Source organism: Mytilus edulis, chromosome 14 (genome assembly GCF_963676685.1).
Source record: "Mytilus edulis chromosome 14, xbMytEdul2.2, whole genome shotgun sequence".
Classification (NCBI taxonomy): domain Eukaryota; kingdom Metazoa; phylum Mollusca; class Bivalvia; order Mytilida; family Mytilidae; genus Mytilus; species Mytilus edulis.
In genome coordinates this window covers 42,149,298-42,161,823 of record NC_092357.1, presented here as the reverse complement: position 1 = coordinate 42,161,823, position 12,526 = coordinate 42,149,298, and the positions used below count along the sequence as shown (strand labels likewise).

General features: G+C 32.0%; 1 protein-coding gene across 3 annotated transcripts in view; it reads right to left on the bottom strand.

The window, feature by feature from the left end:
- Positions 1-11,925, bottom strand: part of LOC139502590 (protein Wnt-6-like) — a 466,832-nt gene extending 454,907 nt beyond the window's left edge. For all 3 annotated transcript variants that reach the window (XM_071292123.1, XM_071292118.1, XM_071292122.1), the window contains exon 1: positions 11,650-11,925. The gene's annotated coding sequence lies outside the window, so the exon portion shown is untranslated. The remainder of the gene's footprint in view (positions 1-11,649) is intronic.
- Positions 11,926-12,526: the final 601 nt, after the last annotated feature.

The following is a 12,526-nucleotide window of genomic DNA, read 5'->3' as shown; positions in this document are numbered from 1 at the left end:
ACATGTATCAACCATAGACCGAAGGACAACGATTTTAACATCTATGGTTTCGGAACTAACTTTAACAATGAGCAAAACCTATTTGTGTAGCAAAGCTATAAGAAGAAAAAAAAGAGAAACAATTCAGATAACACAACAATCAAGCTAAAACATTAACTTTGCTGACACATCATATATATTATTCGGGTATTAAATGTATCTATCTCGCAAACAGACGAGATATCGATCATCAATTTAAGTCACATGATATGCTTTCTACGTCACGATGTGATTCACGTCTGCCCGATACTGTACAATATTAAACCACGTTTATTTGCATGTTACTTTACATTTGGAATAGATATGTATTTGATTATCTCATTTTCTGCATTTTCTATCATTTAATGGTGCAATTTTTCACACAATTTCTATCATTTCAAATATTTGTGTATGATTAATCGGTACGTAAATAGCACATAGCTTTTAATTACGACACACGATACACAATAATGATAGAAGATTGCCCAAGTTTTGACAATCATTAAATAACTTACGATGCAGTAATTCAGAAAATGCTGTGCAAAGGTACCCAGCAGAGTTTTAACATTTGATTTCAAATTTTTAAGATATCATAAGAAACTTATTTATATAGAGGGCAGATTTTTCTTTTTGAAAGATTATTGACATGTTGAAAAAGGGGGGGGGGGGGGGACATGAAGCTGTAATTAATGACCTGTGCGTAATTGCGGAAAGTTTGCCAATAATGGAACTTTTATTTGCAATTGTGAAATACGATTTTCCCATTATCTGCAGAATTCAATTTTAACCGATAATTATACAGTATAAGATTTTCAAAAATTGTCATAGATACTTCAATATTAATATTTTTTGCTTTTTCAGGACTGTATTTGATTGAAAATTTGTATCATGAACAACAACAAGGATATATAAATATAAGAAGTAGTGCCAATGATACAACTCTCTTTCCAAGGCACAAATTGTAAGAGTAAACCATTATAGGTCACAGTACGGTCTTCAACACAGAGCATTGGCTAACACCGAACAGCAAGCTATATAGGGCCCTAAAATATAAAATATGATTTAAATGTCCACCTAGCTATTGGCAAATATTTCAAGCATATTCAGGACGAGAATATTTAAATTAGAAACAGTCTAATCATCAGTTATTAATTTCAAGCATATTTGGGACGAGAAAATTCTAATCGAAACTAGTCCAGATCTCAAAAATGATTCTAACACTAACCTATCCAATTGCATATTCAGGACGAGAATATTCTTTTTAGAAATAGTCCATATCTCAAAAATTATTTTAGTGTTCACATTTCCAGTAGCCAATATTTCACGTATACAAAAGAGAAGAGAAAGTTAAAATCTCTTAATGGTTTAAATGCACATATAACCAGTGTAAAATATTTCACCCATGTTAAGGTTGAGACTATTTTAATTGGAAATAGTCAAAATCTCAATTATGATTTTAAATGTCACCTATCCAGTGGCAATTAATTAAGGTATATTCAGGACGAGAATATTTTAAATAGAAACATTATAAATCTCTACCACAATTTTAACATACACCTTTCCAGTGACAAATATTTCAGGCATATTCAGGACGAAAACATTTTAATAGGAAATAGTTCAAATCTCTAATATAGTTTAAATGTACAGCTATACAGGGGCAAATATTTCAGGCATATTCAAGACGGAAAATATTTCAATTAGTATCGATACATGTAGTCCAAATATCTAATATGATTTTAATGTACATATAAACACTATATATAATAATCCTTTGTCTAATCAGTCTTATTTTGACGCATCTTTAAACGATTTAAATTTATCAACACCTGTACCTACATATTTGTTTAATAAGATACTTCTCATGTTTAAAACAATTCAAATAATCCGACATATGGGCACATATTTAATAATGGTTTGATATGAGTGAAAAATTGTGCAAGACGAGGAAAGGTGACACACATTTATAATTTATGAAAGACGTGTCAGAGGTATTCGTGCAGTGTACTTCAAGCTGTTTCATTGATGTACTGAAACTGACCAAGATATTCACTTAGAGTCAGCATGACTTAATAGTTTCTTCCATTTCCCTATTCAGGGACTGTTTCAAAATGTGTTTTGACTGAAATTTGGCTTAAGTACATTATAAATGTTATAAATATCTTTTCGATTTTGGGGTTATACTTAAGGCATATACATTTACTAGTAAAGCTTAATACTCCTGCACGCGTATAGCTTTATACGTACGTGAGGGGCATCGGTGAGTGGCATCGGTGAGTGGCATCGGTGGTCAATTGGTGTACGGTTGTCGAGAAAGGTGACACACATTTATAATAATATGATAGACGTGACAGAGGTATTCGTGCAATGTACTTCAAGCTGTTTCATTGATGTACTGTAACTGACCAAGTTATTCACTTAAGAGTCAGCACGACTTAATAGTTTCTTCCATTTCCCTATTCAGGGACCGTCTCAAATTTTTTTTTGATTAACATTTGGTTTAAATTGATGTAAAGTTCAGTTAATTAAGTTTATTAAAAGTGAACAAGCTTTTTCATTGATGTACAGCAACTGACCAAGATATTCACTTCGAGTCAGGATGACTTTTCAGTTTCTTCCATTTCCCTACTTAGGGACTGTCTCAAAATGTGTTTTGACTGCATTTTGGGCTTAAGTACATTTTGTCCATTATAAATGTTATAAATATCTTTTCGGTTTTGGGGTTATATTTAAGGCATATACTGTACATGTACATCTAAATGTAATGCTTCATACTCATGGACTTTAATTTCTTTTTATACTGCAACTAGTTGTGTTTATTATCTAAATATAGTGACATAGCTATATTTTGTATAATGTCAATTTCATCATGGAACACTTTTTCAGGGGTTCATTAAGGGATTAAAATAAGTTTGACATTTGTGTTTATCGATTTTATTTAAAAGCTATCAATATTGTATTAGTTTATGTTGCAGTATAAAAACAATATTAGGTCAATGTCATAAAAATATAAACTTTTTTTGTCCTAGGCGCAAAACTGGGGAAGGCCTCGGTAGAACCTCACTCTTCTCCAGTTTCTAAGCCTCGTACAAATAAGTTTATATTTTTCTTTCATGGACCTAATATTGTATATATACATGTACGCACAGTCAGTATTCTACTTCGTCAGAATTATCTCCCCATTACGCCAGTTCATTTTCACAATCGTAGAAATGGAAGCCATTGTAGGGATGACGCGCTACCAATTTTGCTCATGGAAACCGACAAATGTATCCACATTGTACCATTATGATCCTTATATGTCAGTTGTATTTTAAAAGACAAATGTATCAACTAGCTAATGAGCATCAGTTAATGATCTTGTCTGCATTGTTTCAACTTAAAACTATTGTCTGATCGGTTGTCAGGTGGAATTTTCGAAAATTCATAAACATTAAAAAAATTCTAATAAAAAAAATCATGGAAGGGAAGACTAGACTTTTTTTAGTGTATAAAGACTATAAATCCTAGTTTTCACACACAAAAAAAATATATTTTTTCAAAGATATGCATTTTCATCATCCAACTTGAAAGACTGTCGTCAACTACTTTCAGTAAAAAAAATAACTATTCGAATACACCTTCTCTGTTTTTGTGACTCATTAGATAGGTATTTCACTTGACCCATATATTTCATCATTTAGTACTGTTAATTTTTTGTGTTATAAAGTCAATCTGTAGCTTTGATATATAGAAATAATAGAATCTGAAGCGAGACGATGTATGAAGTAATATTACTTTGTACGATATCAAGACAAAATATTCAACTCAAACACGCCCTAACATAAAAAGGTGCACTCGATTTTCTCTTTTCGATACAATTGTTACCCATTTTTTCTTGAGTCACATAATGGAAGGGCAGACACGAAAATTTTTGAACTAATAGATTGATATATTTTCCGTCAGTGGTATTTTTTTCCAAAAAATCGGAGGTTATGCATTTTCTTCATCCAACTTGAAAGATACCCATGTTGTCGACTTGAAATCTAATTGTTCGGCTTAACCATGTACTAGATACATTGAAAACTTAAGCAAATGGTGTTTTTAAAATAAAACACCTCGTAATTGAGAAGAAAATTGTAATTTTGTTTGTTTCTATTAACTTTTAAAATTTTTGTCACTAACAATACAGTACACATTTATCGCCTTCTCTTCTCTAAGAAAGAGCTTCGATTCTTTTGTTCTATTTCAACCTGGTTTCCGACTGCGTACTTGAGGAGCATCGGTGGTCTACGTTGTCGAGACGAAGAAAGGTGACACACATTTATAAATAGACAATAATAGGGCATTGACTTGACATATCAACGATATAGGGATGAGGCTTACAAATGGGGAAATGATAGGCTGTGCCGAGCTATTTCCCCGTTTCGGGCCAAATCCTTATATCGTTGATATTTTAAGTCAATGAACTATTATTGTCTTTATACTGCAATCTAGAACAAACATTTTCAATTGTTGTTTAACGCGTTAAGGTTATTTACTTGATTTAAATATGGTGGAAAATCCTCTTTAAAAAGGCCTCATATCATGCTCGCAGAGAAATATACAACACAATGAAATATACATTTACCTGTTGAAACCCACACTCGATGGTGAACGAAATCGTTTGAGTATGGACTAAAATATCAACCATAAGCATAAAACATAATGATTTATAGGTTGCAAACAAAAAATATTAACAAATGAAATAAGTTTTTCCTATAATTGCAAAAGAAACAAGGTTGGGTCGTTCCATGCATCGTTGTATGCATTTGAAACAAGAACAGGTTGAAGAGGTCGTATGAATAATTAAATATTATTTCGGCAACTTCTATTTAAATATTCATGAGAAAAAGTAGACATAGAAATATACAGTCAACGCATTTTGACTGCTCAAATAGAACGAGTTCAGTATAAATAATAATATGATAAACGTGTCAGAAATATTCGTGCAATGTACTTCAAGCTGTTTCATTGATGTACTGTAACTGACCAAGATATTCACTTGGAGTCAGCATGACTTAATAGATTCACCGTGTAGAACGCCACATGCGAGGTGTCGACTATGTTTGACATGGGATGGCAATTTTGAAGCGACGAAAAAGTAACAAGGTAAGTTCAAGCATCAAAATTTCTTATTTTTAGAACTCTCAGTACCATATAATGTATTGCATGGAAGGAACTGCAACATAATCTATTTCCTGAAAGCAGAAGCAGTCGTTTTCAGTGCTCAGTTTTCTCAAACACCTCGCCCTAGTTTTCCGTGTTGCAGATTTTGAGGCTTTATATGCCAATTTCGGTATAAAAAACTACTTTACACAGCTAACCTCCGTATCATTTATATAGAATTGTATTCCTCTCATTGACTTATACCAAATACCAGTTTCTTAGTTAAAATCAATTGGTTTTAAAACTGTTATTCATCAAAATATAAAGTGTCGCTCGGGGTGTCAGATTTTGCGTCGCAAGGGGTAGAGGCTTGTCATAAAAAATACATATTTGCATGTAAATTAGCCTTCATATGATACATTTTATTTCAAACACATCTACTTTACCATGACAAAACAAGGATTTTTCATTTTGCCTGTTTTTGGTCTTATAAAAGATATGCTTTTGATTTCATTCACATCTACTTTACCATGACAAAATAAGGGTTTTTCATTTTGCCTGTTTTTGGTCTTATAAAACATGTGCTTTTGATCTCATTCATAGTAAAAAATGGCTCAAATATTTAGTTTCCAAGCTGGTAAACGATTTTTTCCTTTTCAGTCACTATCATGGTAACAAAAAAAAGGCAAGGCTATGGCTCAATAAACCAAAACATGGTGGAAAATCACAAAATAGTCCTCAATATAAGATATGCCCGAAGCCTCCACCAGCCAAAATGCATCATAGTTCATCACCAGGTTCATCTAAAAAGCACTCGTGCACGCCGCCAAAAACCACCACTCCTAAAAGAATTAGAACACTCTCTCCAATAAAACACTCACCGGCATCTTTTTCAGCGAATGACAACACAACTTTAAGTAATCCTGAAGACGATGATACTACAATTGTCAATGAGAAAACAACGACTTGTACACAAATATACAACGGAACAGGTTTACAAGAAAACATGATTCAAGACAGTTATTTCGTTCGTAATCGCCCAGCTAGAACTACATACCTTAAGTTTGTAATTTTTCATCATAACAGTGTAGGTGTGTTTGAATTAAAAAGTTTCAGATAGAGATCGATTTATAAGAAAATGTATTCTTTTTTATGACAAGCCTCTACCCCTTGCGACGCAAAATCTGACACCCCGAGCGACACTTTATATTTTGATGAATAACAGTTTTAAAACCAATTAATTTTAAATAAGAAACTGGTATTTGATATAAGTCAATGAGAGGAATACAATTATATATATAATATAAATGATACGGAGGTTAGCTGTGTAAAGTAGTTTTTTATACCGAAATTGGCATATAAAGCCTCAAAATCTGTAACACGGAAAACTAGGGCGAGGTGTTTGAGAAAACTGAGCACTGAAAACAACTGCTTCTGCTTTCAGGAAATAGATTATGTTGCGGTTCCTTCCGTGCAATACATTATATGGTACTGAGAGTTCTAAAAATAAGAAATTTTGATGCTTGAACTTACCTTGTTACTTTTTCGTCGCTTCAAAATTGCCACCCCATGTCAAACATAGCCGACACCCCGCATGTGGCGTTCTACACGGTGAGATTCTTCCATTTCCCTATTCAGGAACTGTCTCAAAATTTATTTTTAAATGACTTGCGACGCATATTGATATTTAGTAGGTACAGTAATAACATTTCTCAGTATTTTTTTGTTTTATTTAAGGCATATACATTTTGTTAGTGCACCAAAATGTTCACAATTCATAAGAAGATCTTTACTTAGAGTCAACATGACTTGATAGTTTCTTGCATTTCCCAATTCAGGGACCGTCTCAAAATGTGTTTTGACTGAAATTTGGCTTTAGTACATTTTGTCCATTATAAAGGTTATAAATATCTTATCAGTTTTGGGGATTTAATTAAGGCAAATGCATGTACATGTAAATAGAGAATATCATATGGCTTTTTCAATATCGCATCCGTATCAACCCGAGACACCAATAATCCAAAGAGCTCTGCTCGAGGGATTATATTGGTTGAGGGTTGATACGGTGTGTGATATTGAAAAAGCCATATCATATACACTTTAAAAAAATATTATATACATATACCTGAAGTCGATGTTTTTTTTTATGTGACATGAAGTGATACAGATAAGAAGATTTGACATGACGTCATACAGATTAGGGGTTTGATAAAGCCTTTGCAACAGTGACCGCAATCGATGACGTGACGTCATACAGATTAAAGGTGTGATAAAGCTTTTGCAATCGTGCTGATATCGATATTATCACGGGTGGCTTATACAGCACGCTTGCCATTGATTGTATTACACATACAATTTATCTGTATTAATTACTAAGTATATAATAAAGCTTTATACATACGCACTTGTATAGCTTCATACGTGTGTGAGGTGCATCAGTGGCCAAGTGGTCAACGTTGTCAAGACGAGGAAATTTAAAGACCTCGTCTCAGAGGTATTCGTGCATTGTACTTCAAGTTGTTTTCTTGATGTGCTGCCAATGACCAAGATATTCACTTCGAGTCAGCATGACTTAATAGTTTCTTCCATTTCCCTACACAGGGACCATCTCAAAATGTTTATTTGGATTTAATTGGCTTTAATTGAGAATAAGTATATTGTAAGTGTCGAAGATGTTTCATTGATGTTCTGTAACTGACCAAGATATTCACTTAGAGTCAGTATAACTTTAAAGTTTCTTCCATTTCGCTATTCAGGGACTGTCTCAAAATTTATTTTTAAATGAATTGCGACGTATATTGGTATTATATTTATGCCTTAAACAAAACCCCATAACTGAAATAATTCTAATAGCATTAATAATGTACTTAATATCAATTTAAGCAAAATGTGTTTCAAAACCCACTTTTAGACGGTCCCTGAATGAAGAAATGGAAGAAACTATACAGTCATCCTGACTCGAAGTGAAGATCATAAGTATATAATTATATCGTTCATGAGGCATTTTTAAACTAAAGTTTCAATGAGAAATGAATAAGAGGATTTCGGAGCTTTCAAATGCACGTTTGATAATCTAGTTACTTATTAAAAATGTATTAAGATTTGAAGAAATGTTTGCATTACTTATATAATTAATCCTTAAAAGATCTTCATGTTGTTCATACAACTTTTAACAACTGTTCTAGTAACACACTTTTATCTTGGATTAACTGCAGTTCAAAATCTTGATTTTAACCTGTTTGAATGATTTTCTCTGAAACATGTGGAACTATTTTAATGGCTTTTTGTACTGGTTTTGTACTTAGTGCATAGTCTGCGGCTTACAGTATCCTTCACATATGGGAACTCTCTTCTAATAATTTCGTTCAGGGGGAAATTAAAAGGTATATATATGAAAGAACGTACAATGGAATGGCAAAAAGAACTTCGCCGGACCAGGCTACAAATTCATACGCTCTCATTTAGAACTTAAAGGTAGCCCCACTCTGACAAAAATAGTTCTTGCGATGTCATCGTTAACTTGATATATAAGCTTATAATAAATTAACAAACTTAGTTGCAGAAACGAAACTTTTTAAAAATGAAAATTACATTTAGACCATTCTGAGCCAAAATCTACTTCTAGGATTTGGCATAAAAAATGAGGATTGAAGAACTCTAACAGGCTATCTTATTCCTTTAATTGGCAGTTTATTCGACACTAAGATATATAAAATAAGTTTATAATCAAAGTTACACTCACAGGTTTTTTCGCTTAAACATGCCGAAAAAAATCTATTAATCGATATTGCGCAATTGCTACATGAAACGATACACATGTTTTCAATAATTATGTCGCAGTTGTTTTTTTGGTTTGAATCCACTTGCTTGCTGGTGCGTTTTTTGAGGGCATGTCTGTGAGGGATTTTGGTGCATGTGCATCTTTTAGAGTAAAGGCACATTTTTGAGATAAAAAAAATAATAAAAACAACAAATAATTCATCAAATTATTTGGAATTAAAAGGTGTTCATTTCAATGAATATTCGAACTTGAGTCATATGTTGTTCAAAGTATAATTTAAGTGTTAAAATGGTGACAAAATGTATGGTAAGTTTATTGGTCTGTTTAGGTTTGTGTGCGGTTGTCTCTCTGACTGGCAGGTGCAACACTTGTCGTAGAACAAACAATAAGAAAAAAAAGGCACTGCCTTTAAATTCAAAGATCACCATTTTAAGAACTATCTACTCATAAAATAAAATAGATTAATAGATAAACAAATAGATCATGAACCAGCTTTCTTTATCACCCGATGAACAAAACAAACAAGATACATTGACCACATAAATTTGAATCACAGTTTTAATAAGCAATTTCTAGTCCAATTACGGAGACAGTTTGTTTACACTCAGATAGATCATACCTAGAACAAATAGTTGCTATTTGTTATCCACAGTTTCGTATTCGCATGTATCCTTTAAATCTCTGATAAGCTTTGGATAATACACTCTTCAATTTTCCGTAAGTATTTAAATTGATGAGTACATGTTCTCCTTATTTCATGTTTAGATTAACAATATTTGTTTATGTCCTAATTTGAATCAAAATAAACATGCTGCAACCGTTTTTTTCCCATACACGGATTCAAAGCGAAAAATAATCTTGCATAATAAAAGTGTTAATCAAGAATATTAAAATGAAGATAATGTATGCTTGCTCTTGAGACATCTATTTACCAAAATACAAAGATGTGAATATATACAGGACATCGTATCCTCTTCAACAATGAGCTAAACCCAACTCATATATGTAAGATATGAGAGGCTTTCATAACCTTGAGCGTGACAATGCAGCAGTGAGCACCAACGGTCTGGTGTATGCAACAAAGACATCAGTAGCTGAAGATAGCAAACGACAACAGCCACCTGAATTACTCAAGCCCACACACTAATTCCGGGCACCAATTACAAATTGCTTTCATCTAGCAAATACAATTGAGAATGTAAACGGGGAAGGTACCAAAGAGCAGAAACCCACCAAACACTGTCTTGCTCTTTATATATTCAGTTCAGAAATTAATTAATAAAGTCAGATCATTCTGGTTTATGATACAATTAAGTGAAATTATAAGTGCATTTTATATCTTTCGTCCTTAATTGTACTCGTCTTTGGGTGTATTCTTACTAGTGACATATTCAAATAATAAATTAAATATAATTAGAATAAAATCAAATTAAAACCGCTCGAAGACGGGATAAGAATAATTTACATTGAAATAATGAACAATTCAAACTAGTTTTCTGTACATATATGCATATATCATAGTAAGAAGTAAGAAGAAACAAGACACTGAATAATGCCCCCCCCCCCCCCCCCCCCCCCCCACACACACACACATGATCGGCTCTCACACTAGCCATCGTAGAGCAGTGAAATATAAGGACTAGGCTATTCAGGTTAGATGCATCCATGTTGACGTTAAAGGTTTCGGAATAACAAGAATTGTCCTTCCAGAGCACCTGACTACCCCAACCCACCCCCAGTTTCCATTTCATCTGGTATTCGCAATTTCATCTTTTTTTTTGTATTTTTCTGTGAATTTTTGAATGAATTTTCGTGTTTTTATTTTTTTTTCTTGTTTGTCCCTCTTCGCATTGACCTCACGGTATTCTCTATTCTCCCCTTTTTGACAGAAACTTTGAACTAGACGGACGAGTGGCTTTGCTAATTACTAGGAGTTTTCCTCAATTGATGTGCATATCAAAATCATATTTAAACGAAAGATTTTAGAAAGCAAAGGTTTAACAAAAAATGACACGAATAAAGAATAATGATATACAATGTTGAAATAAACGTACAAATTGCATGCTTATGTAAGAAAAGTGTGTTATATTTTTTGTATGTTTAATTTCACAATAGTAAGTAGAATTAATTTAATTTTGTATTTTAAGTCAACAAATTCATATTTTGTGATAATACATCTCGAGTTGAAAGTCATTGTATAAGTATATAATAACTTAACTTGATTATTGGGTGGGTCACATAGTTAGACAACTAATTGTATATATAGAATATTGAATGCCAAAAATACAAACATTTTTATATATTCATAACAATTTGCCTTAAGACGAAACGTGTGACATTTTACTTATCTAGAGTTGAATCATAAAATATATAGTATATGATTTCATTTTTGCGTGATTTCATTGTTTTCACATAATTTGCAAGCGATATAATTTCTTCTTATCTAGGGGTAAATTGTATTAATCGATAAAAAAGAAACTTTTTGTTAAAATCTTTGATACAAATTAATAAAATCAAACTATTGTTGGTATAAGGCGAATGGGAAAAATGTGGCGGTTTTTTAAATAATAAAAGATCGACAAAGATAAAAATTACAGGCTGAAAAAAAAAAAATGAAATTTAAAAATTATTATCACATATGTATATAACAAAGTATCTTGTCTATTTATTATACAAATACTAATATAAAAGTGTTATTTTTATAAATAAGAGAATAAATAACCTACCTTATTTTAATGACGGCCGTTGAATCTTTTGTTTATAAACTATTTAAATCCCTTTAATTTAAAAATACACGACTTTCTATTAAGGCGTTGATTTCAAAATGTAAATAATCCAATCTAAGTATTTTTTTTGCTAATTCGACTTTAAAATGAAATAAAATGCAACAGAGACCTTTTGAAGGCCATTTTCTAAAGTAGTTTAAAAAGACGAAGGCTTTGATGTTCGGTTTATAGACAAATCTCGTAAAACGTCCCACTGATAAGATGATACTCAGTTCAATAGTGACGGGGTCTTTGTCAGTCAGCTGATAGCTATGATAGTCGAGAATTTTAATGAAGAAACTGCGATCTTCTAAAAAAATAATTTAAAATTAATGTAAACAAATTGATAGAATTTGTATGTTCTTTGATTTGAATTTAGCGCAGTCATAGGGGTATATTTCAACTAAGAAATTGCGATGTTAAAAATCAAATATGATAGTTTTATTCTATTTCATTTTATGGTTGAAAAAATATATAAATTTAATTATTTCGGGAAAATTTGAAATTGTACAAACCGGTAGTAAGGGAAAATGATAAAGGAGTGGTCTTGTAATATTTTTTTAACATCTAAATGATAAAATCTAATGTTATGTATATATATTTTTTTTAAATGTTTCTGACAAAAAAAACCATATATTTTCATACCTGCCAACTGTCACTATTTGCGGGGGATTTGCCCCATGGAGGCTTCCAAATTGAAATTTTGAAAGAGCAATTTTGTCCACAATTTAAACAAAACAATTAATTTTACAATGACTTTAGGCTTATAAAAGTATGAAGAAGCCAAAAAAACAACATTAACATGTATTTGCAGGCCCCCTTGAAGGTTATTTAGGAC